Raw genomic sequence first — 23,492 nt, 5'->3', positions numbered from 1 at the left:
GACCCCAGCAAAAGAAGAGTCCTCCGCCTCTTACTGCCAATTCTTCCGTACATTCGCCGCAGTGAAAGCAAATCATAGATTCGGTTGTCGTACCGACGTACTCATTTCCCGAGGCCAAAGTTATGGAAATAGGATCCATTACTATAAAATTAGTAAGAATGAATGATTGAATATAATATATATACAAAGTTTAGAATTTACAATTGACGTATATCTACGTACTTAGTCCCTCGAGCCGATTCCGAAACAATTCGAATTGGCTGTTTTCTTAATACTATCTCTCAATGTTTCTGTTTACCCTTTTTATACTCGAAAAAAACAATTTACAACTGACATCATAATTATAAACTGGGGGGCGGGGGTAGAAGAGAAAACTTTTCGAAAACCAATCAAATTTAGTTATATCAAAATCAAAACAGTAGTCCTCCAAATTGGTAGTCAAACCAAAAAATAAGTAATTAAAAATTTAAACTATATTCAAATTTTCCTAATGAATCATTATCGAACATAGGGCTCTAGAAATCGTTATCATACTCGTATCTTATTAAACGGTACAGATGTTTGTGAAACAATTTTGGTCAGGGACACTTTACGTGTTTCACTTTATCGATTTAAAAACATAGTTTTAAGCAAAATCGTAAAACTAAGTACTTACTTTCTTAATTACAAGTACGCTAGGACGTCGCTCGTAAATTGCTTAGCTTAATCAACTTTTTTCCTGTAGCGGATTTCAGGAATGGAATGGTTTTATAGTACAAAAATGACCCTCTTTTATACGAGATGAGAAGTATGTGGGCACTTAAAAAATTAGATACTACTAATGATTATTTCGCTGTATACTTAAGTTATTTCTAAAAAAAATATTAAAATCAACTTAAGTACCCCTGTACTACCTTCTTTGTTTTCGAATTTCAGATAGCAAAACAACACTTAAGTTGAATTCCTTTTATTAAAATTGATACTTTAATATGGTTAGAAGTATATAAATTAAACAAGAAGTGTACCCACTTAGCTTAATTTGAGCCCTTCCAATGCATCCATAAAGTTTACGAAGCAGACGATGGTAAAAATAGAGGCCACCATTGAGAATAGAGGATTGAAAAAGTAGAGTGCTAAGCTCAGTAAACATGTATTTGGGTTTTGTCCTATATGAATTTTCACGTTTTCAGAGGGATTAAACATTTTATACTAATTTTAAAAGTCGCGTTACTTCATTTTCTTCGCGATTTATATTTTAAAGGTTATTTTTTATTGTCATGGTCTTTTATTTTGAATTGAATTTAACCCTGTATTTAGCGTTATTTCTATTCTAACACTCAAAACCTATAATCAAACTAACTTGCAAACCCTCAATTGGCAATATTTTATAAATTAGATTTATCTGTAAAAGTTTTATTTTAACATTTCTAATATCAAATGGTTGACAATATTTTATTAATTAGCTTTATCGGTTCGCTGTAGTCGCGTTACCATGTTATCTGCGTCCGTGCGAAACGGAAATCAAACGAAATTACCTGGCGAGCGAAAATAATAATTAGTGCACTTCTTGTATTATTTATATACTTTTGCTATGGTACATTTGATTATAAAAATTTATAAATTACCAAACCCCTCCTCCCACCTCTCACCGTTTTTAAGTACCAAATGAAGTTATTATTTCAAGTGATTTCTGATTTGGCATAAATATAGGAGCGAGCATTCTACATTTTTACATTCTTCGTAATTACGAGCAAGTTTAAGGGCTAAATATTAGCTATGGAAAATAACGTGGATATGCGTGTAACTAAAGCAGTTCTTAGGTTTTCTTTTAAGCCTGATATGCCAAACGAAAAACAATTTTCGTTTAGAACGTTAGAAATAATGTTAAGAAAATATAAAAACTGGTATTTACGTGAATTGAACCTGCAAGAGGACGAAGGTTACATCGACGTCCATCTAGCTACCCATGTCGTCATTGAGAAGATTTTTCAAAGATTGGGCCCTCACTCAAGGGAATACATTAACGTAAGCTTGAAATTTGTTTTGATCTAATTATTATTATTATTATTATTATTCGATTCAAAACTTTGATTATACAACATAAAAACTTGCGGAGACTAAAGCGTTAGTAAGTTAGTGTATGTATGTATGTATGTACGATAGTGGATATATGAGACAGTGATAAATTGAACTAGTGAATAGAAGGTATGGATTATCGTTTAGCTTATTATTTTGATTTCTTTACTTTATAGATCGAGAGACGTATTGTAGGGGTCTCGGACGAGGACGAGGAAAAAGTTAATGCAATGCTAGATGTTTTTTTACACGGCGATTTACCCAACGCTGAATAAAACGAAGCATCTTCATCTTCGGTGAAACGGGTACCGACTCCCAAAATTGAAATTAAGGCAAAAAAAATGAAAAAAAATCTGTATAAAAATAAAATAAATAAATTTATTTTGATCCGAATGTGGTTTTTGTTATGGAACCAATGACAATAAGCTTTAAACTTGGCTTACTTTGATAAAAAACGTCTCTTATTCCCCAAGAACATGTATATTTATCGAGAATGTACTAGCTCTATTAGATATTTTGGAGGAAGGGCGAACTAAAATTTATGCTTGTTTACGAAATTAATTAGCATATTTTTTAAAAAAAACATTTATTCTTAACAAATGCATTCATGTTAGGATATGATTTACGGAAAATGTACTTTCATGGGCTAGGCTTAGAAATTTAGTCTTAACTATTTACACTTTACAGGTTTTTAGGTCTAGCTTTAATTTTTTGCGTATTGGAAAATGTATTTCAGCATATTATTATAAGTAAACTTTTAGTGTTATCAATGTCCACCAGTTAGGAAATGGTTTATGGATAGGAAAATATTTATAAATACTAAAGACAGAGGTAGAAACTAGGAGATCAGAGGAAAAAGATTTTTGAGATGCCCCTGATGTGATAGCCTACATTGAAGATGTTGAAATTGTTTGGTGAGAAATCACAAAACCTTTAAAATAAAATAATTGATTTTCCGTATTTAATTTTTTTCTTAAAATCCTACTACTACGCCAAGAATGTATTTATTTATTTATTTATTTATACTCAGGGAGAATGAATATGTCGATAATATTTTTAGCGTTTCTCCAATTCCACCCGTTGAGATCTTTTAATATCACTGCTTTGAGAACCATGGCGCCATCTAAACTTTGAAATAATCCTTAATTAAATATATTGATAAAAGAACTCTAGTGATGACACTTCCACTATTTTCAGTGACGTACCGATTCTCACGTGACTTTCATTTTCTGTGCGCGCGCACCCGATTAATAAGATAACTGAACTTTGAGCAATGGATTTTTTTTTCCACTGGTACTTAAGATATGCCGTCAGTGTAGTCATGGGAATCAATTCTTAGTTATCTCAATAAAGAGTCTTAGCATTGGGAATAGTCATTGAAGGTCACGCTGAAAAGTAAGTTATAATAATAATAATCAGCTAGGCTATTTTATTATATTTAAAATGAAATTTTTAGGCATTCTTTTATATATATATATTGGAAATGTATTAGACAGAAATTAGGTCTAGTAGGGGTAAGATTAGCGTAGAAATTAAGTTACTATCACGTGACTCGTTCATTTTTCTGTGCACGCGCACGTTTAATAAGATAACTGAACTTTGAGCACTGGATTTTTTCCACCGGTACTTAAGATATGCCGTCAGTGTAGTCATAGGATTTTTCACTCTTAATAAATACTTTAAAATGTAAAAAATAAGACTCATTATTGAAAAAAACTTAACACTTAGCCATTTTTTAGCAATCTTCTACGTAACTCAATTTTCCAAGAGGATTGTTTTCCGTAAACATTTTCAAGTGAGAGCTCGATTTTGATATCGTCAACGTGGTATTTCCAAAACTATCCTTCGAGTAGCAAAGGGTTTTTTTCCAAATACTCAAGTGGGTTAATATGTGCCGTCAATCATTAGAGGCGGTTTAAACTGTCAGAGAGAGACAGCCAATAGAATTTGAGGGTTATTTGAAGTTTAGATCACGTGATGAATTATTCTCAACAAGATAGGAATAAATTAATCTTCCGTGCGTCATTTCTCTACGGCACATTGACGAGTAAAGACCTGCTGACGGATCGCTCAGTCTTTTCTACAGCTTGACAAAGGATTTCTACCCGTAAAGTAAGTAACTATTTTTTCTTGGTAATAGACTATATTTTTAGACATATTTAAAACAATTTGCATATTGAAAAAAGCATTTATATTGATAATTTTAGCGTAGAAATTTAACCATATTGATAAAATTAGGTTTAGTAGACTTAGGGGTAAATGTAGGCTTAGAGAATGTATCATTTGAAACTATAGAACGTATTTGGTCTAGATCAGCTATGGACATTGAAGTGTATCGACTTGAAACGTTTCGTCACTGGAAAAATCCGCACGTCACTAAGGAGCAACTAGCGAAGGCTGGATTCTACTATATTCAGCAGGGCGATGAAGTACGATGTTACAAATGCCATGGCGTATTAGAAGGATGGAAATCAGGAGACGTACCAGAACTTGAACATGCTAGATTCTTTCCAAACTGTCCGGCTAGGGATAATTCACCATCGGAAAAAAAGTACCTTTCGCTAGAATGGGACATTCCCCCGACGCCAAAAGCAACTACGGTCTCTGACAAAAGCTTCTCACCTGTACCAGAAGAAGACGTTTGTGACTGTCCCTCGGATGTCAGACGATACTGTTGCTAAACACTACAAATACGTGAGTTAGAACTTTTAATTAAATTAAGTTGCAGGAGATCGTTTCACCCCATTTAAATGCCTGTAAACTTAACTACTTTAATTTGTTTTAATTGTGTAATGTACAAGATAACCATCTAATGGAATATCTGATAGTACCTACTAACATGTAAAACAAAGTTCTAAAATAAAAAATTAAATGTAAATAACTTGTTTTTATTGCCTAGAGATTAGAAATTAAGGGGTTCGAAAGCGATAAGCAAACGGGTAAAAATCTAATCTCCAGATATCTGCGCGAGGAAAACTAATTTTGGAGAATGGGGATGGGGGAAAGCAGGGATGTACCCAAAAATGGACCAAAATGGACCAAATGTACCCCAAAAACGACCAAAGTCACCATTTTCGGCCCTATGTACCCCATTTCGGACCAAATGTACCCCAAACTGGACCTTTTAGCTTTATTGTAATGTTAAACTCCCATAGAGATTCCCCTAAAAAGAATAATAAACTGGCGGTCCAATTTTGGGTACATTAATTATTTCGGAGAGATAAAACTAATTCTGGCAAACTGCTGCGATTTATAGCGAATGGGGAAAAAGCCAATTTCTAGCGATTGGGATCGATAGTATGAGAGATAACAATTATGGTTGTTTTTATTGCCTAGAGATGGGGGAAAGCAACTGGTGATTAGAAGGGGTGAAAGCAATGGGGGAAAGGAGCTGGTGAACGAGAGATAAAGTATCCAGTGAATGGGGGTTGGGGGAAAGCAACCCGTGAACGGGAGAATCTGGTGATTAGAAATTCTGGTGATTGAGATGGGGGAAAGCAACCCGTGAACGAGAATCTGGTGAATAGAAATTCTGGTGATTGAGATGGGGGAGAGGCGCGGGTGGGGGAGGAACGGGAGAGGCGCGGGTGAACGGCGGGAGCCAAGCTCTTTGTGTCCTTCCGGTGATTGAGAATGAAATTCTCAATCACCGGATGGACATCCCCCTCTGGTGATTGAGAATGAAATTCTCAATCACCGGATGGACATCCCCCTCTCTCAAGATGTATATAAAATAAAACAGAAAAATGTGTAAGCTATCCCGTGACATAGTTGTTATTTGAAAAAGAGTACACTTTTAAAGGTCTTAAATTTTTAATTATCTAAATTGTGTTTTAAACATTTTAATAATTATTTAACTGGTGTAGCTATGTCGCCCTTTCTATTACTCCGAAACACGTTTTAGATCTAAATCTATACTGCAAACTTGTATGCAGACCCGGGCAAAACTCCGAGTGATATTTCGCGAGTGCTGCCGTCCACTCTTTGAAAATTCACTCCACTCCTAAGAGTGAATTTTCCGCTTTATCGTCACTCCCCGAATTAGAGCTAGCGTAAGAGAGTGAGAATGAAAGAAATAAAATGTTTTCACTCTCACTCTAGAAAGAAATAAAATATTTTCACTCTCACTCTAGAAAGAAATAAAATATTTTCACTCTCACTCTAGAAAGAGATATTTTAATATTTTCACTCTCACTCTAGAAAGAGATATTTTAATATTTTCACTCTCACTCTAGAAAGAGATATTTTAATATTTTCACTCTCACTCTAGAAAGAGATATTTTAATATTTTCACTCTCACTCTAGAAAGAGATATTTTAATATTTTCACTCTCACTCTAGAAAGAGATATTTTAATATTTTCACTCTCACTCTAGAAAGAGATATTTTAATATTTTCACTCTAGAGTGAAAGAAATACAATATTCTGATTCATCAATTTAAAAATTAGAATTTGAAATTTAAAATATTGTCCAAACAGAATAAATTTAGCAGAAGCTCGTAATTTTGCTTTATATAATATAATATCCAAACTTTCATCCACCTTTAAATATACGCGAATAATACTACTGTATCTTTAGAAGAGTTTAGAATTTAATAAATACGAAATATTGAATACTGAATATTTTTATTTCATAATAACACTGTAACGAGCATTTTCTTTCACTTGCAGAGAACGGTAACATTTGTAACGGTACGTAGACATTAGCATATGCAACTAATGATAATATAAGCTTAGTTCAAATAGGCGTGAAATAGGCTTAAGAAATCTTTATCTGCCTAAAACTTTCGATTAAATAAGCTTGTACACCCTCTTCGTGTTTAAGTTTTATTAAAAAATAAATAACCGGTTAAACAGTAGTCGCCTCGACAAATTTTTATTAACACAGACCAGAAAACTGAATTGGAAATGGCATAAAGCGTCACATTTGCAAGGTTTCCATTTAAATGAATTAAACTAATTAACTGAGCTTTAGAATTAATTGGAACAATGTAAAACTTTTTAAAAATAATTCAACTGAGGTTTAGAAATCTTTAAAACACTGTAAAACTTCATAAAATAATAATTTAAAAGTAGGGCAAAATCTCCACTCTTGGGAGTGGAGTGCGTTCGGTAAAAGTGAAATCGGGGACGAGTAAAAATGTCAATTTTTTCCAATCTCATTCTCTAATGAGAGTGAAAATATATAATTTTATTCACTCTCATTCTAGAGTGAGAGTGAAAATATTTAATTTTATTCACTCTCATTCTAGAGTGAGAGTGAATTTTTTTTAATAGTTTTCACTCTCATACTGGAGTGAGAGTGAATTTTTTTAATAGTTTTCACTCTGATTATAGAGTGAGAGTGAATTTTTTTAATAGTTTTCACTCTCATACTGGAGTGAGAGTGAATTTTTTTTAATAGTTTTCACTCGGATTATAGAGTGAGAGTGAATTTTTTTAATATTTTTAACTCTCATTCTAGAGTGAAAGTGGATTGTGGAAATTCACTCGCAATTTTGCCCAGGTCTGCTTGTATGTAAATTTTTAAACACATTCATTAAACCTTTAGCAATTTTATCAACTTAAATTTGCATCCCTTTTTATAGTTTCAATAAATCGTCGCTCGAGTAAAAATATTTTCATTTTACACTCATAAGTGAAACCGCGTCTTCGTTTGTCTCCTATGGGACAATTTAATATTTAAATAATATAATTTCAATGTTGAATTTGAGAAGTTTTAATTTAAAAAAAAAGGTTTTCCCTACCAATACGTACTTTGTGCGAAACGTGTTCGATATATTAAAGATACGTGGAAATGTTTTTTTCAATTTTAACAAAAACTTTCAATTGCAATCAGTTATTGTTTCTATGGTATATACCTAATTTGGGATGTTTATTCTAAATATGACCGTTTTTAAAAAACCACGTATCTCAAGTTACGTGGTTGTGGTTTTCAATTGACGAAATATCTTTCTCATTTAAAAGTAGGTTTATGCCCAACGTTTTGGTCTCGAAGTTCTCAAGGTCAAGTGCCAGATGGTAAATAAAAACAGCCATTTCAAGGAAGGTCCTAAAAAAGTGGGTAGGAGAGGAACACCACGTAGGACGGTCAGAATACACACAATCCTTCTAATGTGTTAAGTTTGTTTGAGCTATTCACAGAAACCTGCAAGCGCCGGTATCACAACAAATATATATCCACGGCCACACATAATTGTATTTACACTTATTTGTTACTTTTAGTCATACTTTGAAAGCATAGAAGATTCCTTTGATCAGTGTCTTTCTTATTTTTTACTTCTGATCACACTTATTTGTTACTTCTGGTCATACGTTGTAAGCATAGCCACACTTATTTGTTACTTTGGGTCATATTAGAACGGCGTTGAAAAATGCCAGAGATAAATTCGCGGATTAACCACGCGTATTTCCAATGTTTGAAGTTGAGGGGGGTACGTATACGCTGCCCAAAAAACCTTACTTAGAATTAAAATTAAGCAACGTAATTGAAATTCTAGGTTATATGGAAACCACTGCTTTTCAAAAATATAATTTACATGAAAATCGGACTTCAATTAAGGAACGTTGTGTCGACTTTCAGGCGGAAATATAAGTCACACTTATTTGTTACTTTTGGTCCTATTAGAACGGCCTCCAATAAGTGTCACACTTATTTGTTACTTCAGGTCATACGTTGTAAGCATCGCGTATTACTCCGATAAGTGTCACACTTCTTTGTTACTTCAGGTCATACGTTGTAAGCATCGCGTATTACTCCGATAAGTGTCGCACTTATTTGTAACTTCAGGTCATACGTTGTAGGCATAGCGTATTACTCCGATAAGTGTCGCACTTATTTGTAACTTCAGGTCATACGTTGTAGGCATAGCGTATTACTCCGATAAGTGTCACACTTCTTTTTTTTCAGGTCATACGTTGTAAGCATCGCGTATTACTCCGATAAGTGTCACACTTCTTTTTTTTCAGGTCATACGTTGTAAGCATCGCGTATTACTCCGATAAGTGTCGCACTTCTTTATTACTTAGGTTATACGTTGTAGGCATAGCGTATTACTCCGATAAGTATCGCATTTATTTGTTACTTCAGGTCATACGATGTAAGCATCGCGTATTACTCACAATTATTTGTTACTTTGGGTCATATTAGAACGGCCTTGAAAAATGCCAGAGAGAAATTCACGTGTAGTCTCTATAACCACGCGTATTTCCAATGTTGGAAGTTGAGGGGGGTACGTATAAGCTGCCCAAAAAACCTTACTTAGAATTAAAATTAAGCAACGTAATTGCAATTCTAGGTTATATGGAAACCACTGCTATTCAAAAATTTATTACTTTCATGAAAGTCGGACTTAAATTAAGGAAAGTTTTGTAGATTTTTAGGCGAAAATATAAACACACGGAAATTGGTGTACCGTAAATTACCATGAAAACTATACTTAAATTTAATATTTACTGATATAACCGAAGTTGTAGGTCCGCTGAATCCTAACCTCATAAGTTTTTTTCCTAAATACGAGAGCTCGTCTCGGTCTCATCAATATTTTTTTTAAACACGAGAGCTCGTCTCGGGCTCATATTTTTTATCTCCTGAACACAAGAGCTCGTCTCGAACTCACAATTCCTCTCCCTAAACATTTGAACTTCTCTCGGGCTCATACTTATTTCTGTTACTAACAAGGGCTCGTGTCAGTCTCAGAAGAATTTGCGTAACTCGCGTGGCATTTCAGTCTGTTAATATCTTTTTGAAGTTTTAATATTTTTTTATATTGATATATAAATCCTAAGTCAAACGAAACACCGGGCGACCAGGCCTGGTATTCTCTTCACTACAACAATCTTCGAAAATTCTAGAAGGTAGTTTACTTTGGACCAATCAGAAAACCACTGAGTGAAATCCCGTTTCCGTGTTAACCTAGTAGGCCAGAGCTCTCTTCAGGGGCGACACGGCCAACTGTGATGACGCGCTATTCGCTCTTTACCTACCACGCAAACAGCACGTAATCAAAGTTGGTCGCGTCAGTGAGAAAGAAAGCGTTAGGGCAAGGGCCCGTGTTTCTCTGCGCGGAAGCGCTCCCCAGTGGCCAAGGGGAACATAATCGTGCAAAAATGGACACATAACCGTCTCTTAAAAATTAAAAGGTCTCATATCGGGCTCGTTACAAAAAAAATGGTCTCAGCTCGGACTCGTAATAACACACTATATTATATTGGACTCAGCTCAGGCTCACAGCAATTTACTATATTTTAATGGTCTCACCTCGGGCTCAAATTAAATGACCACGACGTTTTGGTCTCTTCTCGGGCTCGTATCACTCTCATAATAAAGCCTGGACTCAGTCTCAAATTGAGCTCGGGCTCTTAGTGTGAGACAAGCCCGTTCAGCCACGGCCAACTTTGATTTATCGCGCATCTCTCGCGCTACAGCGGCCATCTCATTCGTAGCGCGAACAGCGCGTGATCAAAGTTGGCCGTGGTTCAGCTATGATTGCAGATCTGGAGCCGAATCAATATTCGCGGGCATCTAAGACGCCGATCTTTTGTGGGGTGACGTATCTGATTTGGTATCTCCCTTTTCTGACTTTTCAATATCTTGGTCGGGCCCTTGCGTTGCTACTTCTGACTTTTCGGAACTCATTCAGTGTTGCCATATCGTGGGAAATTTCCCATATTGTGGGAATTTTTGGGGTTCATTTTGGCTCTGTGAGAAAAAGGTAATTTCTTTTCAAAAACATTGATTTTGTGGTAATTTTCATGTCTGCGGGTATTAATCTCATGTTTTTTAATTTGGCAGTGTATTTTCGTGAATTTTTGTTTTTATAAATAATATAAAGGAGGTACCTCCTAATACTACAATCAATCAATGCATAGGCCTAACAACCAAAATCTTTAAACATTTTAATTTCCATAAAATTTAATTTTAAAAAGATAATTTTTCAAAAATTTTGAAAATTATGGCATGTTTCCCGTTTGGTTTTCCTTGGGGGCGGGGCTAAATAGGGGTGTGGGAATTTGTGGGAAATTTACTACCCAGCAATGGGAATTTCAACTTTGAAAAATTGGCAACACTGAACTCATTATCAGACAGAAAGGGTTAGAGCTATACTTCATTCATCCAAGGTTAGAGTTAAGTCTAGCCAAAGTCAAGCCCCGGGAATTTTCGGGGAATCCACTACATCGAAAGAGAATCAAAATCGTTCTTTATCGCGATTCTTATCGCAATTCCGTTGAAAATACTGGTAGATAGTCCAAGGAACGTGTGGAAGAAACCCTGATTGACCGGTAAGTCTCTTGTATTACGTCTCTTAATACAAATAAGGTCCGTCGCTTCTATAGAAGTTTCCAATACAGGGAGGGCAGCTAACTAAAACAATTATTAAGCCTAAATATACCTACATAGTATCAAAATAATTAGATCCCTAAGCCTAATTCTCTTCAAAAACCGTGGAATTAAGTAATCTTAACTTATTAAAAAAGTCCAAGCTGCTGCATGATGACCAATTCACAAATATTTCAAACAATATTTTGAGCATTATATTAATACAAAACCGCAATAAATTAAATTCATTTTACATTTAAACAATCAAATAATCAAAATGTTTTTTTCACGTTTCTTCTTCAGATCTACATTCAGACTGGTGACGCCCTAAGTTTCAAACACATTTCTCTATAATACTCTAAAAGAACCCTGTCTGGTAACGATGGCCGGCCAAGCGAAATTTCCAGGATTTGATCAAGGGATCGAATATGTCACAGATGTGGAAGACATCTCAGCCTTTTCTCCAGACTGGGTGCCTCTGAGAAAGTTCAAACACGTGTCAGCTGCTATAGCCAATTCTCGGACAAGCCATGTTACTTGTAAGGTTTTTAAGGAATTCGTCATACAATTGATGGACGGAAATATTCCTAAGCCTTGCTCATAGATTTTAATTCACCAAGGCGGGGGGAAGATGGCGACAAAATGCGAGTCGTGGCCTTATCGTGGAGTGAATTAAATCTGAGAGAGGTGGTTACATACAGGGGAAAGAAAAAAATAAAAAAGAGGGGGAGATTCGAATTCAGAATGGAAACCCTTTGTCGTTAATCAATCACAAAATCTTTATTTAACACTCAAATTTATAAAGAACACTAAAATACAAAAACAAATGAACAAAATTGCGGGGGGAACTGAGGGGATAATCTTACTTCGCTTCTAGTGATGGTTAGGCCATCTCTACTACGGTTCTTTTAGCTTTTTTTTCCAATATACGAGGGGAATTTAAACACTAAAAATACACTCTTTGACCTTAAATTTGATAATGAAACTATCTCTTACTATTTTCTATGGGATCAGTTCCGGTATCCCTACTCTCAGGCATCTTGGTTTCAAAGGATGGAGGGGGCAGAAACAAATATACACTTACACTAAATAATAATAAACATTACAATTAAATACTACAATTAAAGATTCTACAATTAAACAATGACAATAATTAACTCAAAATAATAACAACGGCGAGGGCACAGCGCGAACGGAAAAAGTAATCTGAACTGTATAAATACAAGAAGCAGAATGAACTCTCAACCTCGAGGGGACCTGTCTTAAATCCTTTTCTCGGACAATAGCGAGGGATTAAGCTTTCTTTTCTAGACTTTTTCTCTACTTTTCACTGGCTACTTCGTATTTCGACCCTGGGTACTCTACAAGGGGGGGGGAGGGGGGTTATGATGGAAATTCTACTCATCACTTGGTTTCGGTGTCCTCCGCTACGTTGTCGTCTCTCCGTTTACGGGTTTTCTCGTTCCTCGGTTTACGTAAGATGCCCGACACACGCACTTCACAGAACGGGACGTCTTTGGGGATTGCTTGCTTACGCGTTTTCTTTATTCACACTTTTCTTTAATTCTCTTTATTTACTCGTCTACGGTTTGGCGGCCGGATTGCGGGTTTCTTCCTATATTCTTTTACTTCTCAAGCTGACGGGGGCGTAGGTACTTCGGGTTTCGGTCTGAAATGTCCGGCTAGGCTGGGGAATCGGTCTCGGTCATCTGGCTGTCTTCTCTCGGAATGGCTAGATATTGGGTGATCAACAGGTGATTCGAGGGTGTTGAGGGTATTACGCTTCTCAGACTTATTACTGCTTGGCTAATTATGTTGTTCCGATCGGAATGTCCTGGCTGTGGGTCATCTAGGCAATCAGTGAGGGTTGTTCCGATCATGTGGTTTGCATTGAGGATTAATTAATATTTAAGCGCGACTTCATCGCACATTATTTTATATTTATTTCGACATGGTTCTTCTCTTGCCCGAGAAGCAGAGTTCAGTACCATTCTGTACCGTTCTCTACAGTTCTGCCAAAAGCAGAGTTCTGTGCAGTTCTTGCAAAAGCAGACTTCTCCCTTTTTGGGGCTCTGTCTCTTGGTTTTGTTCCAAGGATTGTAGGCGGAGTTGAAACAAAAGTAATTAGTGACCTCCCTTCTTACGTGGGTCATTGGTGCCCCTAAGACTCGTGTCCTATGATGGTACTGATGACGTCGTCTGATTTACAAAAGGTCGCTCGGGGTTGCGGGGGGGGGATGCCAGAGAGTCTCGATGTTCCCGATTTTCTGTCTCCAAGCGGAAATGTCCAGGAGCCCTCGCGACTCTATGGCGGCAACCTTGGAAAACGTCCGCTTTTCTTGGGATCTTGCTACCTGATAGTTAATATGAAGCTTGTGAACTTGAAATGACTTCATGGGATCGCTGTGAGCTGAGGGGATTTTACTGGTCTAGTTCGGAAAGTTTTAGGGAAAACCTGGGCTGGGAAAGTTTGCTGAATGTATTGCACCATGGTCTTGTGACCGAGATAAAAACACGTTAATTAGCGAGGGATTAATTTTAGCGTTGCCGAAGGCAGGGATTAATTTTAGCGTTGCCGAAGGCAGGGATTAATTTATAATTTATACTGAGAGAATGGTTTAATTAATTATCTTAATTTTATATTTTATCGTGGGGTTTGATCGAGTTCTATAAGGCTTATAAACAATAATTAATTTGTATGTATGGTTCAAAAGTTATTTAAGTTTTTAGTTTATCATTAAATTAAATTTATATTTAACACTGGGATTAGTTTCATTAAATAGAGCTCGGAATTCTAAGATATTTGATGTAGGGGGCTTCAAGAATACTTAACAAAAACTGTAAATTTAGAGGGTCAAGAGTGCGGGGAAAACGTATTAACAAAAGTAAATAAAACACAAAAATTATAAAAAAAGTAAGTAAGCGGGGAGAATGAACCTGAAGGGTTACATACTGCAGTAGAAGCAGTAAGCAATTCTATCGTCTTCATCCTGAAGAGACAGCCGACGAATTTCACGGAGGGAGCTTTCACCGATCTAACACCACCTCTGAAAGCAGCAGAGGGAGGGCACAGGCAAACTGCTCGGTTTTTTGCCTTAGCAGGCTTGTGTGTTTTGGTCAAGCCTCTGTCTCAGCAGAATGATATGTATATTAGGAAAATATGGCAAACTTATTGTGCTAAATTAGGCCAACCTTCTGTCTTAGATGGGCGGATGAATTTATTGGTACAACAAGTATTGGATTGGCAAATCTATATGGCTAGTCATATAGAAGTAAGCCTAAAGCTCGTGAAGATAGCATTGCGCACTACAAGGAACGATCATGTGTGCACCGGTCTCCTAGCCCAGGTGAGAGTAGTGTATACGGGTTACGGAATGACCCTGACAAGCGCAATGGATCAATACTGCAAACGTCCTCCAAATAGAGCAATTCTTTTGCCAGCTGTGTTAGATCAAGCCGTAACGTCCCGAAGAGAATTCGACAGTGCGAGACAAAGACTGGGGAATCAGTTTCCATTTGCCCATATCCTGGGGCTCAATGTGGCAGCTTTAGCTCACAGGGCATATCCGGATCTCTACTACTGTGCGTTTGAGTCTTTTAGGAGCTCTTTACCCCAAACTCGAGGTCAACTTATAAGAAGCAATTACACTACACACACGCAAAAAGATCTGCTGGATAAGATGCTGGCCATACCACTCTTGGCCACAAATGTAAAAGTATAATAAAATTATATTTTGAATCAGAAGCAAAATAAAACTAAGCCATTTAATACTATTACTTAAAAATAAATAATTAAGACTATCGGATGAAAAATGTACTCTAGAAATTGCTGTTTCTCGAAGCTTAATTTTAATATCTATCCAAATCTTACTTTTGGAATTACAATTTCACTATATAAAATAAAGCTTTAGGCGAACCATTCAGTGAGAGTAATGAATAATAATCTTAAAAAGTTAAATTGAAACATGTACAGGTCCAAAATGAACTTTAAAAACAGCCAACCTTCCGTAATGTTCGGAGAATACATCCAAAATCTTACTTTTGGAAATACAAATTCACTAAACTATTCAAGGAACACATTTGAGCTATCAGTCACTGCCAACTTCGATTACGCGTACCGCGCTTTAGCGGCCCCGTCAATCACCTCTTATCTATTGTTAATTTGCGTGTATGAATAATCCCGATAGGGGCGCTACATACGACCAAAAACCGGCTACTATCACCAAAGGCGGGGAATACAAGCGAAATCGCGGAAACATGTTTTTTCTTCGGTTTTTCACTTTCTTATTTAGAAAAAACAAGGTATAGTAAGTTAAACTATCTTTTCGCAATATATTTATGTATAATTCATAATTAAAAAAATATTACCTTATAAATATTAAATGAAAAAAAAGAGACGCTTTTTTTACGCGAAGGCGCCATATTAGAATACATAGTTTTGAAGGCTGTTGAGGTGTTTAGAGCGTTTTGACGCGTATATAATGTATCTCTTAAAATTTATAAATCTTAATTAATAGTATAGATATAGCAAATTCATTAGTTTATAACCCTTCTTAGGTAGTATTTTCTGTAAATCTAATTAGTTTTAAGAGTAAGAATCTTTAAACTAATATAATTGAAGATTACGTACATCTTTGGAACTAAATAGGTAAAAGATAGATGGTCTTCAGCCTGCATTTCAAGGAGGATGATTTCTGTTCAGGTTTGTACCTTTATTATGGAAAAAATTTCAGTCAGATAAAATTACAAACCGGCCCTAACTAAATATACAATATTATTCTAAGTTTAAAAAGACGGAAGCTTAAAACTTGTTGAAACCTAAAATTAAAATTTATTGCTCTTATAATATATTTTAACTTATTATTATTTAATAAAACATGTTAAAATAATATATTTACCCAGAAGTACAGTGAATCTTCTTTTTACTTTTTGTTTTATTTATTTATTTACATGTGTTTCAAGTATTAAACAATAATACTGGCAGCATCTAGATTATGTTCTTGGTTTCTGTTTAACTCTTTTATAATTTATAAACACCGTTAAAAAATTATAATCATTAAAAAAATATTATATTATTAGTTAAATATAAACCTACATTCGGTTTAATTCTATGTTTTTTAAATGTATTTTAAAATAATGGTTTTTTTGTGGATTTTTCCTATCCGACTAAAGTTAAATTTTGGTCGTAGCGAAACCCTGGTGTGAAAATATATGCACGGTAAATTCAGGCGATAGACGGGGCCGCTAAAGCGCGGTACGCGCGATCGAAGTTGGCCGTGTACAAGTCCACCATTCAGTGAGAGCACGGCGAACTTAGATCTGTGCGAGTGCAGCGAGAACAGATCTAAGTTGGCCGTGGTGAGAGTGAAGATGAAGGTAAAGAGTCAAAATAGAGTTTAATCAAACATATTGTCTTCCTACCTCTGTAAAAGATCCATTAAAAAAATCGAACAGATTTTTAATAAAATACTTACTCTTATGATATATTATCAGCGATACTAGAGATTACTATGTTATAGTCTTTAACGTTTGTGTAGAACGCATTATACTATCGAGTATTCGAGTAATGGCCAGCGTTGAGTCAAAACCACCTATTTTAGAGATATTAAGGCGGAAGTCGGTGGTTTTGTGTTTCGGGGAAATATAAGAGATGGCGCTATCGTGCTGGAGCTGAGTAGAACAGAACTGTCAAACTGCCGCTAACTGACGTCGTGAGTTTAATCACTTTTATTTAGTTGTGAGTTACAGCTCCAGACAATTTTGCTTGTATGGGGCTGAACATGAATTAAAATCATAATATTCGATTTATGTAAAAATTATTGAAAATATGGTACATCTTAAGGAAATTATTGCATAAAAGCGTACCATATGGTACACGTCTAAAATTATGGTACTTTAAATTATTGAAGTGTACCATAATTATGGTACGTCTGGCAACGCTGGTAATGGCATCGTCATAGAAATCGGATAACAAACTAGAACGCTTAATCGAATGGCTGACAAGCAAGGACAGTAGATACTACTACTGTCCTTGCTGACAAGGTACCGATTAGATTCTTGGCTAAAACGACAGTAACGCCACCTGCGCTGCCTAAAGAGGCGCGCTCGCGTGTAACTTGGTTAAAAGTTTTCCCCCACCCCATTGAAATGAATGTAAAGTTGGCGATAATTAAACGTTAATTAACCTACCAAATGATATAAGAAATATTCCACTGACAATTTTTCCCGTTTAAATGAACTTAAATGTAATATAAAATCGTCTTGAAAAATCGTTTATCGCTTTATAACATTCAAAAATAATATTTTTCCCGCGCCATGTAGATAACCGATCATCTGCTCGTGTAGGTAAAGTTTGTGTTGTCACCGCGCGTATTAGGAAGAAAAATGAGATTGTAGAAAGTAGGTTGTAATTTGGAACGATATTAATACTTTTCACGAATTTTGTCATCGGTGAATTATAAATATGACTTGAAATAAGTTTCAAGGTTTATTTAAAAGCTAGTTTCATAAATTTTCATCGATTGGTTCGTTCAGAATGACGTATCTTAAAAGTAGACGAAAATTTTAAGGCGTGAATCTTGCCCAGTCTTAAGCCTCGGTTTAATCTACTGCGTATTTTGAAACGAAAAACCCGATTACTATCGTTAAATGATGGCGAACGCTCCTTGTAATAAGAAACAAATAACGAAATACGTTCTAAGCTTATTTAACGCCAAAAATTCCACGTATTTCGTTATTTGTTTCGTATTTAAAATATATTATTAATCCAAGATTTAACAATAGTAATCGGGTTTTTCCGTTTCAAAATACGCGCGTTGACAACGCAAACTTATTATATTATTAATGTTAATAATTTTAATATTATTTTTGAATGTTATAAAGCAAAAAACGGTTTTTCAAGACGATTTTATATTACATTTAAGTTCATATAAACGGAAAAAATTGTATGTTGAATATTTCTTATATCATTTGGTAGGTTGATTCGCACGCGTTCTACATTTCGAACAGTCTCATCAGTGTCGTGTTTTCTTTTCAAAGCATAGATACTGTTTTTTTGGATTTATTCCTTACGGCAGTCAATATGAACTTAAATTGAAGTGACCCATTATTCCAACTTTCCCATCATTTTGTCTCACACAACCTTCACAGTAGCTTTATTTTCAAGCGATTTATTGCAAAAATAACAAGAGTTAGCTGGGTGGTAAATTTTAAACGCGGTTACATGCAGTGGCGGCGCTAGGGGGTAGGCCAGGTAGGCCACTGCCTACCTTAAAATTTTGAGGGGCCCCAAAATCACCCTATAAGGGGCCCCAAATTGATCTAGAAAGGGTCTCAAAATTGTCCCACGAGATAAAATTATTTATAAATAACAATGAAACAATTGTCGATAATGTATTTAGAAATTTTTGAGGTATCTCCTAGTAAATAAAACCAGTTCTGTTATATTTGGACTCGTTTTACTGTTGTTAGAACTTTTTGTTCGTCATATACATCACTACTTTATTTTATTGAAGCATTTCGTTGAGAAAAGTGGGGTCCCGGGTCGGGGGCCCATTTATTTGGTTTGCCTACCCTCGCGAAAATTCCTGGCGCCGCCACTGGTTACATGAAGAGCGGCGGATGCTTTTTAAGTCAACGAAGGCACAAAATTGTAAGACGCGTTTCAGGTACAACGTTAAAACCGCGATTACGACACAACGACTGCTCGTATGTAAAATGTTCATAGAACATTTTTTTTAGGAAATAGCCGGACCCTAATGTTCATACTTGGGGTTTATAGCCATACATACAATATTAACGTAGATATTCGCGATAAACCATTACTGTGCACCGGTTTTCCCCATAACCATTGCTCGTAAAACAACTATTTCTAACAGTAACCTGTGAAAAGATATGTTTTTGTTTGAGTAATTACTCCTTAAATATTTAATTACGGAATTTTGAACCATTCTTCATTTTTTATTTAAAAAACTATCTTTCTATGATTTGAAAGAAACACGTTTTCTAGTGCGTTCTTAGCGATTGGAAATTATGGTAAAAAGAAAACTATTTCTAACACTAACCTGTGAAAAGATATGTTTTCTTTTGAGTATGTACTTTTACACGATTTGATTACTTTAATTAAACATAAGTTACTTTAAAGATGTAAAAAACCGCGTTAGCGTCGAGCTAAAGTCGGCCATTTCATTTTAGACGAAATAGAGTGTTAGTTCACCAGTTTGGCACCGATGGCGTAACTTTCGTTGCCAGCCAAACGAAAAGCATGGGCCAAAGGCAGGGTTTTTTAAAAGTTCTAATCGGAACCCGCGACAAAATTTCAAAAATCGTTCTAGTTTGTTATCCGATTTCTATGGGCGTCGTACAAAACAAACTACAAACTGGGCTACCAGATATTTTAAAAGGACTTTAGCGCGGCCAACTTAGAGTCTTAGATCAGCTTTTTCGCAGTAATTGGCTGTGATTGTAGAAATAATTCACCAAATAAAATAATTATCATCAGAATACTATGAAAATAATGGAAATAAAATTTAAGAAATAATAGTACAAAAAATAGAAAAATTAAGAACAGATAAAATTAATTAAATAATTAAGTAATTTTGATTTAACACGTAATTTCATTAGTTCACGTTAAATAAACTCGTAAATTTAAATAATAATATACATAATAAAATTAATATTTTGTGGTTCATTAATCATTACAAATACAGGTGAAACAAATTAAAATTAATTGCTGATAAACGCGCCTCTAGATAGCATTGATGGACGAAACATTTCGGACGAATAGTGGAGATCCATGCGACGTCGATTGGGCTGAATATCGGATGTCGCGAAATTGGCCTGACTAAAATGGGACGTCCGTTATTCGTCCCGTAGGACGAATTTTGGACGGGACCAAGCTGGGCTCTATGCACCATACTGGGACGTCCAGGGGACGATTTGTGTTTGCTGGGGACTTAATTGACAAGTTACTAAGTATTGGCCCCCAGATACCCGGCCTGGTGGTAGGAGTTCCCCTAGTGCCTTAAGAAGTTCAATATATCAAAGAACTATAATTGCAATAAAAGCCTAAGTGAGAACTTCTCATACCCCATATTCATGAACTTTCTAAAATAGAGTATATTATAAATAAAGAAATATCTTATGTTTTCATATCACATATATATAAAGTTATATAAGTTGGATTGTATCGTGACATATAACATGTAAAAAATAATAATAATAATAATAATAAAAATAATAATAACAATTAATATTAATCCTGTGAGACAAACGAGCGGTGTCAAATTGATTTTTTGGAATAATTATAAACCAAAAGTATTATTTTTTCTTCATGGTTTTTGTTTATTCCTATTAGATTCCGCTTATGGAGTATCATCAAATATTTCTTCTTTAGCGAATAAATATATACCTTTGCGAAAAAAATGGTATCAAAGAGTACCATTTTATTTCCTAATATTCCTATTTGAAACCATTTATGGAGTATCACGAATTATTAATTCCTATTTGAAACCGTTTAATTATAATAAAAATAATAATAATCAGCTATGCTAATACCCAAGGCACCAACCACCTTAGGCCTAAGTCATCAAGCGACTTTTGAAGCCATTAATTCAGGTGGCCGGGTTACAATGCGTAGGAGGGTGGTGGCCAGCCCTGCATGCCACGAGATCGAGCCAATAGCTCCCTACACTAACTATTACCGTTAACCTTGACAAGTGTTTTATGGAAGGGGAAACTGAAGAACTCGGGGGAAAACCCCTTAAACCAGTTGTACTTCTTTCTCTACGCAGGTTACCCACTCTTTATAAGATTTAGCTTGTCCAATTTTCGTTAGCTGGTCAAGTCTTTCTATTCTCTGGTCCACTCGGTATTTTCACCCGTCTACCGGATAAATCCATAAATTTGGTACTCAGTTCGATCTGATTTCAGGAATTTGAGACATCCTAGGAACTTCATTTTACTCCTCGCTTTTCTAGTAGTCACGCAGTTCCAACCCATTTCACCATCGATTGCCACAGTAGCTGCCAAAGGACCAGCATTTATTGCCGTTCTACCCACTAGCCTTTGATAACGTTCCAACATTTCTCTAGATGTTTTTGAATAGCATACAACTTCATTGGCAAAACATTCTTCTGGAGAGTACGGTCAACGGAGTATTTGATGTAGGAGCTTTCCGATAAATCGCGAACTGTCCAGCTCATTTGCTAGCTATCTCGTTTTCCATGTCCTCTAGATAATGCCCGTCACTACTAATAGAGATCCCAAGGTACGTATATTGAGTTACTGCTTCCATTTCTCTTCCATCAAGGGTAAACGGTCTTAAAAGGGAGGTCTGATTGTTTAGAGGTCTACATCGTATTTTACTTCTCCATGCTAAAAATCAAGCTTTTACTCCTTGCAAAGTCCGATCCTATATCAAGCAGATTTTGAAGATCCGAAGAGTTATTGGTGAACAGGACAATGTCGTCTGCGTAGAATAAGCATGGGCGCGTCAAAATTCAAAAAAGGAATTCTTCTCAAGAGAAGAATTCTTCGTGAATATTTTTCATCCCGTGAGACCTCGCTAAAAATGCGAAACGATTCTTCTAAAAATGGCGGCCACGAACGAGTTAAACTAACATTGTAAGCCTTTGACAATAAATAATATTTTTACACGATTTCACGAGAATATATGCAAAAATAAAACCGCCCACTTTTTGACCAAGTGTGAATGCTCGGAGCCACAACACAATCAACGAATAATAGAAAATGAATCCTAGATGCATTTAAAATGCAGGTCTCACTGTATGCAAAAATCAGTTGGTTATAAATACTGTGGAAAGAGATCGGAGATGGCTTTAGATAATGCTCCATGAAGCGCCAATTTCAAACCTACAAAATTAACCCTATAATCAGTACTCTAAGATTAATTTTAACCAATTAACCTCCAGTAAACGGTGTTATAGTACAATAAATATTTCTTTTTCTAGAATGTTTTATGCGTACTTATAATGTATGAGCCGCTCGGTATGAACTAATAGAATTTCATGAGGTAAAGCAGAGGCTTAAAGGTTTTTGAGATGGATTACAATGAAATTAATAACGGTTATGATAATTTTGATGTAAAAATATTTAATTAGGTATAAATAAAGAAATTTCAAATAAAATTACCAATAACAAAAAGTGTTTTCCTTTTGTAAAGTGCCCAAGACAAGGTATGTAATTTTTGCATTTTGCGGCGAAGCTGTTAACGGACTGCGCAGGCGCGGGTTAAAAGCTTTCCACGCCAAAAAATTTACACTATGAAAATATACAGTCAAAGCTCTTTATCTACTGTCAACTAACCTTAGTTAAGTAATGCCATTCTATTATGTTTGCTGTTGAAGTCGAGAATAGTAATTATGTAACGCCAATTCTTAGGCATTTAATTAATTTCTGGCTATTTCATTTTAAATCGTTACTTGCTTGGTTTTCGACGTTTAAGCACTCTTGATGCCCTATTTTTTGTAAAATCGATTTAATTTTAAGTTTCGAAAATGATTCTACATGTGCCCATATTCTAAGTTAGCGTTGGTTGCTAGTTTCAGTAAATGGTTCCATATGTATTGTCTACCTCCCTCGCCCCCGTGACTTTCTTGGTTTCTGGTTCTTTGGGGAGAGCAAGTTTTTTCTTAGCTTAACCGAACTGAAACAGTTAAACTATCTGACTCTAGTACTTATTCCGCGTACCTTTACTAATTATTAAATAAAGAAACTGTTCTTGTTTTGAGCTATCTTTTATTTTCTAAGTTCCTTAGCTTCCCTTTTTGGGTTAACTATTTGAGATGAGGTTTATTTGTCGAATGGAATATTTTCGGGACATTTTCTTTAAGATACAAAAAAAGGGGGGACACGAGAGGCTACATATGGAACATCTGTGGATATTATTACCAAAAAAAGGGGGGGGGAATATTTGGAAAGAGGAAATGAGGAATGTTGAAATCTAGGAGTAGTAAACACACCCCTAGTTGAAATACAGGTGTTATTTTTTTATGGTTAACATTTTTGGTACATTTTACAAAGGAAGATTTTTACAGAAATGTTGAAATAGATATATACAATGCAAATACACTAAATAAAATAAATGACAATGGAAAGGT

General features: G+C 35.5%; 1 protein-coding gene and 1 long non-coding RNA gene across 2 annotated transcripts in view; one reads left to right on the top strand and one right to left on the bottom strand.

Annotated features, from left to right (window-relative positions):
- LOC149961348 (chitin deacetylase 7-like) overlaps positions 1-23,492 on the bottom strand; it is a 95,149-nt gene that overhangs the window by 24,614 nt on the left and 47,043 nt on the right. The gene's annotated exons all lie outside the window — the stretch shown is intronic.
- LOC149961349 (uncharacterized) lies at positions 3,974-4,936 on the top strand. Its single transcript, XR_016480200.1, has 2 exons — positions 3,974-4,167; positions 4,367-4,936. It is a non-coding gene; the product is annotated as an uncharacterized LOC149961349 (long non-coding RNA).

The sequence above is a fragment of the Leiobunum rupestre genome, chromosome 1, assembly GCF_980474605.1.
Source record: "Leiobunum rupestre chromosome 1, qqLeiRupe1.1.hap1, whole genome shotgun sequence".
In the NCBI taxonomy this organism is placed as follows: Eukaryota; Metazoa; Arthropoda; class Arachnida; order Opiliones; family Sclerosomatidae; genus Leiobunum; species Leiobunum rupestre.
This window is presented reverse-complemented; position numbering and strand designations above follow the sequence as displayed.